This window comes from Diabrotica undecimpunctata, chromosome 7 (assembly GCF_040954645.1).
Source record: "Diabrotica undecimpunctata isolate CICGRU chromosome 7, icDiaUnde3, whole genome shotgun sequence".
NCBI classification, from domain to species: domain Eukaryota; kingdom Metazoa; phylum Arthropoda; class Insecta; order Coleoptera; family Chrysomelidae; genus Diabrotica; species Diabrotica undecimpunctata.
In genome coordinates this window covers 94,609,084-94,616,024 of record NC_092809.1, presented here as the reverse complement: position 1 = coordinate 94,616,024, position 6,941 = coordinate 94,609,084, and positions in this window count along the sequence as shown.

Below are 6,941 nucleotides of genomic sequence, written 5' to 3'. Positions count from 1 at the left end.
TGTTTTGGATAAACATAATGACATAAAATGACGCAATGATGAGGGCGTTGACTTTGGTAGCGAATCTTACATTGTTCTTGATGTGGAGATAAGTTCTTTTCTATTATAGGGATGTGTAGACTCTTGATTGCTTTACGTGTCACGTTACTTTTCTCATGTGAACGTTGGGATTTCCTACCAAGAAAATATGAATTTGGTTAGTCTACTAGTCATTGGATAAATAAAATATTTTGACCTGAAGCAGCCTTGCTGCTTGGAACTCAAATACAAATTAATTCTACATATTTGATAATACCCAATCATGACAGCAATACTCTTTTGTTAGTAACTACATTGTCATGAATGATCAGGGAAACCAGATAGAAACCTGCGATCTTCTTCTTATGGCTTTATCTTCATTGAAGACTGGCAATAATCTTAGCGAGGTAATTTCTATATTGTGCACCTCGACATAGTAAATGTGAGTCCAAACCAGTCCAATCTCTTATGTTTTTCAAAACTTGTGATATTACTCGGATGTAGTAAGTTTTGTTATAGTATTTATATATATATATATATATATATATATATATATATATATATATATATATATATATATATATAAGTGTTCGCTCAAAATGGAAATTCCGATTCATTAAAATTTTTTAAATGGAAAAGTATAAAAATTTTAATTTCGACAATTAAATACATTATTTTACTGTCTAATATATAAATAATTCAATTAATAAGTTGCCAGAAATATCTTTCTTACGACTGGAATGTAGAATCGTTGACATTGGAATTAATATATTAATTTTTAAGTAGTGGTATTAAATTATAAATAAAAGACGTTGAAATTCTACATTATTTAGTAGCCGAACTTCAGGGCACCGGTATTAAATCACTATTTTTGAGCAATCGGATATCCCTAACTAAATTATTAATGAACTTGAAAGAGGCGAGATGAGTTAGAAACATTGAAAAAGATAAACTATACACCGACCGTAAGCTTTATGTTTTTAAATGCTAGTATTTATGAACTTACTGGTAGTTTGATTTATATCTTGCATTGAAAATTACATTATGTGTAACCTACAGGTAATATCTTGAAAGATCTTAAAGTTACTACGTTAAAAGTTCATAAAATCAGTTATTTTAAAAATTGTCACACCTCTTATGTATTTATTTAAATCGAAGTAAGGAGTAGCTGTTAATATTAGTTCGAAATTAATTTTCTACTGACATTTAAATTGCTTAATAATAAAAATTAAATACAAAATTAAAATTAGTTGTGTAATATATAGAGCTCGGGAAATATGCACTAAAATATGCTTTTTATGCTTTTATACATTTAATGCATATGAATAAAAAACGCAGTAGTACTTGTATTGAAGGTATTTAATTTATTTTATGCTAAAGTCACAAAAAATATTTATTGAAATTTGTATTATCTACATCATTATATTTAATTAGTCTTTGATTCATCATCATTATCATTCTTATTGTACTATTATTACAGTTAAAACTATATATTATTAAATGTTTCTCCAAATTTTCTAGAGAAAAACTTCGCCGTCTATCTGATAATAATTGTTTATATGCTGAAAAACTTCTTTCTACTTCACATGAAGTTAAAAAAAGCACTTAAAATATTGTATAATTGAGGGTTCTGCCTGTAAAATTAAATTATCCTTACAATTCCCCATCTTAATAATATTATTTATTTGAATTATTTTTTGATATCCCTCATTTTTCTTTAACACTGCGCAGAATTTTTGATACATTTTGTTGGTTTCCCCAAGGTGTTTAATGTTTTCATTTAATGAATTGATAATTTAAATTCTTTGGTGTAATGAAATGCCCCCCTTTTCTAATCTAGTAATTGATTCAGCAATATTTACAAAATTGGTTTGGATATGTACCAAATTACTTTTGAATAACGGTTTTTTTAAAACATCCACATATTTTTTTATAGCACCTAAGCTATCTACATCGAAATTACAAATGACGCCTCTAATTCTCCTTAAAATAATGGGTTATGAAATTTACTGAATTTAATCATGTTCCTCATCTAGTTATTACCGATTCAGGTGGTAAAGGTACATTAGGTAAACCATCTATTTACGCCCGTACTCGCGATGTTATTTTTAAAAAATATTTTTGTTATATTTGATACAACGGTACAGAACATTAGAAATTCTGTCCTGACAGTTTCTGCTACTCTATTTAAAGCATGTGCTAAACAGCTAACGTGTATCAAATATGGAAAAAATATTTTTAAATGCTATCCAGCTTTGATCATATATGGCACAGCATCACTTAAAAATAACAAATTTTTTTCTGTTGGTATCGGTTGAGGTAAAAAAAGTTACTCAGACATTAATTTAACAATTTACAAAGAGTTACATTGTTGGTTTTTTACAACTTCTTAACGGGAACTAAATATCCGGTCCTACACTCACTCCCCTTTAAACTTCCTATAACCAAATTTGCAATATACCTCCTTTAACATTAGTCGTCTCATCAATATATATACATATTGGATAATTTCCAATTGCATTTTTATGGCTTCAACAATAAATTGCATGCTGAAATCTACATATTTTTTTCGTAGAGTCTTAGCAGAAGCATTATTATTACAGTACTTCTAAAAATTGTTGGAATAATGGATTATCAAATTTTGCAATTGGAATATTGCAACCAATCAGCAAACTGCAGAGAACCTTATTAAAATTTTGTTGGTAAGAAACTTTCATTTTATTTGTAGTTTTAAGCTGCTGAACCGAATCTTGAGGCTTTTGTGCACGAGATTTATGCGTTGCAATGCCTAAGTGTTGATCAATTTGAATCTTTTTTTCACATACAATTTGAAAATTGGAAATAAAAAAGTTAACCAATAAACTTGTACTACTTCTCCACTTTAAATTTAATTGGATGTCACCTCTATTTAAATTTTATATACAAAATATTAAGACAAAGGGCGATTTCCTTAGTCGAAACAGACAAAAAAACATTAATCAAGCTCCAAAGAATACACCAAACTGAACTAACTGTTACTGCGGACAGACCGACAATTGCATTTTGTCTTTTGCTAATACAATTTCTGGTAATTTGTTATTTGTTAATCTTTCGGGAGAAAACCTTATTGATTTATGATTTATGAGTTTATTTGATGTCGGCAACCGGCTTATCGCGTTTTATTGTTCATATTGTTATATTATGCTAATACCACTAAGGGGTATTTCCGAGGGATATTTTTACATACCTCGCTAAATTGCATTACTTACGTTCTCAGATATTTGTCTGTCTTATATATTGTGGTATACCTAAAAATAAGCACTCTTAATAAATGCATATGCACTTATACAATTCATCCAAAATATGCAAATATGCACCTAATATGCATTTTAAATATTTCCCGAGCTCTAGTAATATATATATATATATATATATATATATATATATATATATATATATATATATATATATATATACATCTAGCGGTTAATGTAAGCTCCGTTCTAAAACGGTATTATACTAACTCCAGTAGAATATACACCGTGTATTTTATTATCTGAGTAGCGCTTTATGTAGACTCCGACCAACACGTAGGATTAAGTGGACTCCACAAAAGGATAAACCATTTGTGGGATCCGTATTTACGATATTGCATATACTTCTAAACTCCTGCGATGTTGCCAATAATTGTATTAGTAGTAGATTTTCAAATTTTACAGCAGGTACATTCTGGAACTGGAAATTTATTTAAATATCCATTAATTTAATCATGGAGGAATTTGAGGACTATTTGGCTAATTTATGTAGTTAAATATAAATTGTTAACCGACATATACCTTTATTTTACTTTTTAGTTTTAATAAACAAGGCGGTAATTTATATTACTTGTTTTATATATTTTTAAACATAAGAAAGTGTCTATTATAAACGTGGAAAAGTTAAGTTTCCATTTTTATTAATTAGTATTTTTTATTAAAAGGCATTGTCACTAAAACATTTAGTTCATAAATGTACGTACATCGGATAGAGTAATCGTGTAACAGTTTATGAAAGTAGAAGCCCCTTTGGTAGGACTATAATGCTTGTTTTCCTATTAATATAATTAAAGAAAACTCAAACAATAGGAAGATCTTTGTAATTTTTGGATTCCTGCAGTTTAAGACATGCAATGTTTGTTTTATAGCGTAGTTGAATTTAAACTACAATAATTTATAAATCTATCTTTAATAACATACTTTTTTACTGCCTAATTTCAATAGATATGTCGATTTTTAATTAAAATATTTAATGCATTAAAGTCGCGTAGAGATTTTCACTAAACATTTAATTTTAAAGCTATTATTCTAATAGTCCAAAAAAAAGTATAAAAGTCTAGGGAATTCAATATCCCACTATGGATTTGTTTTATAGATTATCGTAAAGCGTTCGACAGAGTCAAATGGATACACTTATGACTGATACTAAAAGAATTAGGTGTACAACAACACCTAATTTTGCTTATAACTGAACTGTACGAACACACTACTGGACCATTTAAACTAACATTAAAAGAAGATTGAAAATCAAAACGAAATATAAGTATCTGGGAAAAATTTCTCAAACGATGTTAATATTAAAAGGGACTTTAAAGAGCATCTGATAAAGCATGCTAAACCTTAAGGCGACTAAACCACACAAAATGGTTATTTGAGAAAAATTATAGCTCGTTCCAGAAAGAATTGTAAATATAAACATTAATGTAGATTAAGAAGAAACGCTGAAGAAAAAAACAGTAGCGGTTAGCCTAAATAAAGAAAGGCAAAAAGAAGATGTAATTTGATGTTTTGAAAAAATCTGATCCGAAAACTGTATGAAAAACATCTCATAGTATAGACATAGAGCGCGGCGGTGCCTCTGCCGTTTGGCGGCCTATATCGGAAACTTTTACTACCATTTGACTATTTGTGTACAATTTTGTGTATGGTTAAGTGACACACCACAAAAAGTGTTTTTATTTTCTCTTTTGTTCAACAATTAAAATGTATTGCTATACTTCTAGATGTTCCAATACAATAAAGGATAATAAACATAAAGCACAGGGTAAAAATTTTTATTATTTTCTATGCGCTAGTTATTATAAACACATAAGCTATACTACAATTAAAAACTATGACCACTATGAAAAATATACGGTAGACTATGACTACATTTGTGCTTTAGAACTATAGTAAGAACAAGATAAAAATCTAAATTCCTTCATAATTATATTAACGAGAAGTTTATAAAACTTTTGTTCGTTATCAGTAAGAGAAAGCGCATTTCAGAATATATTATGAAAAATGTTGTTGATATTACAATATCAGATGATAGGAATACAAAAATAAAAAACAACGTACCTTTTCAAAACAACAATCAATCACTTCATTTTATCACGAAAAATTTAAAAATTGCAATGTAATTGAACCCATTTTGCGAGCTATAGTTACATTGATACTTATGTGGCAATTAGCTGTAAAGTCATTAGTCTTTCGCGTCGTATCATATTTTCCTAATATTTTTGTAGGCAAGCGGTTTAGTTTGTGTAATATAATATCCCCAATTCGTCTCATAATATTTAGTTTTCAAAACAGCTGTTAATAATTCGTTCACATTTTTTAAAGCTCTTTGCAATACATTTGAAAATAAGTCGACAGTAAGTTCTGCCATGGTATTTCATAGTTTTATTCTTATGATTATATCAGTGTTTGTTTAAAATCTATAAATAACTAATTTAATGTTTTTTTTTGTATTCCCAACATTTCTAATTAACTGCCTAATAGTCAATAATTGATTATTCACTCAATCGTTCCAGGTGTATTAGAAAAAATATTGTATATCCTAATAATTAATAGATATATAGCTTATATATAGCTTATATCGCTATAGTTTGTGCAGTACATTTTATTATCCCTTTTGTGTATGGTATGCTTTTCAGCAAGTTGGTACTTGCTCTTACTTCTAAATTGACAGATCAGCTGTTTAACTGCCTGTACTGAACTTTCTTCTTCATTTTGCAAATATATATAAAAATTAATAAAACTCTGACATACCGTTAATTAAAATATTGGATACCCTATACTATTCAATCAACGGAAATACTAAGATCACACGGGGAGAATCTGTCCCTATCTAATTAGCCCTTTTCGGTCCATCTTTGGACATAGGCCTTCCCAATCCTTTTCCATTCTTCTCTGTCTGTCGGTATAGTCATCCACCTAGAGCCCACGTGCTTCTTGATATCATCTGCCCATCTCATTTGGGGCCTTCCTCTGCTTCGTTTATATTCCCACGGTCTCCAACTTATAAGAATTTTGTTCCATCGGTCTTCTTTTTGTCTTATATTGTGCCCGGCAAATCTCCATTTCAATTTTGCAACTTCTTGTCTAACATCCCTCACTTTTGTTTTCTCTCTTATCCACTCGTTTCTCTTTTTATCCATTAGTCTTATGTGCAACATTTGTCTTTCCATTGCTCTTCGGGTTTTTATGGTTATGTCCATGTTTGCTTTTGTAAATGTCCACGTTTGAGAACCATAAGTTAGAACAGGGAGTACGCATTGATTGTATACTTTAGTCTTAAGATGCTGTGGATATCTTTTGTTTTTAAGAATGTAGCTTAGTTTGCCAAATGCCGCCCATGCCAGTCTAACTCGTCTTTTTATCTCTGCTGTTTGGTTTTCTTTGTTACGTTTTATAGTTTGACCCAGATATATATAATCCTGAACTTGTTCTACTTCATCTTGTCCGATCCTCATTGTGATGTTTTCATCTGTATTTGTTATAATTTTGGTCTTGCTGTAATTCATAAAAAGGCCTATCTTTCCAGCTTCTACGTCCAGTTCTTTCATCATTTCAAATAATTCTTCTCATTTATCTGTTATCAATGCGATGTCATCAGCGTATATTAGATGGTTCAAGTGTTGTCCA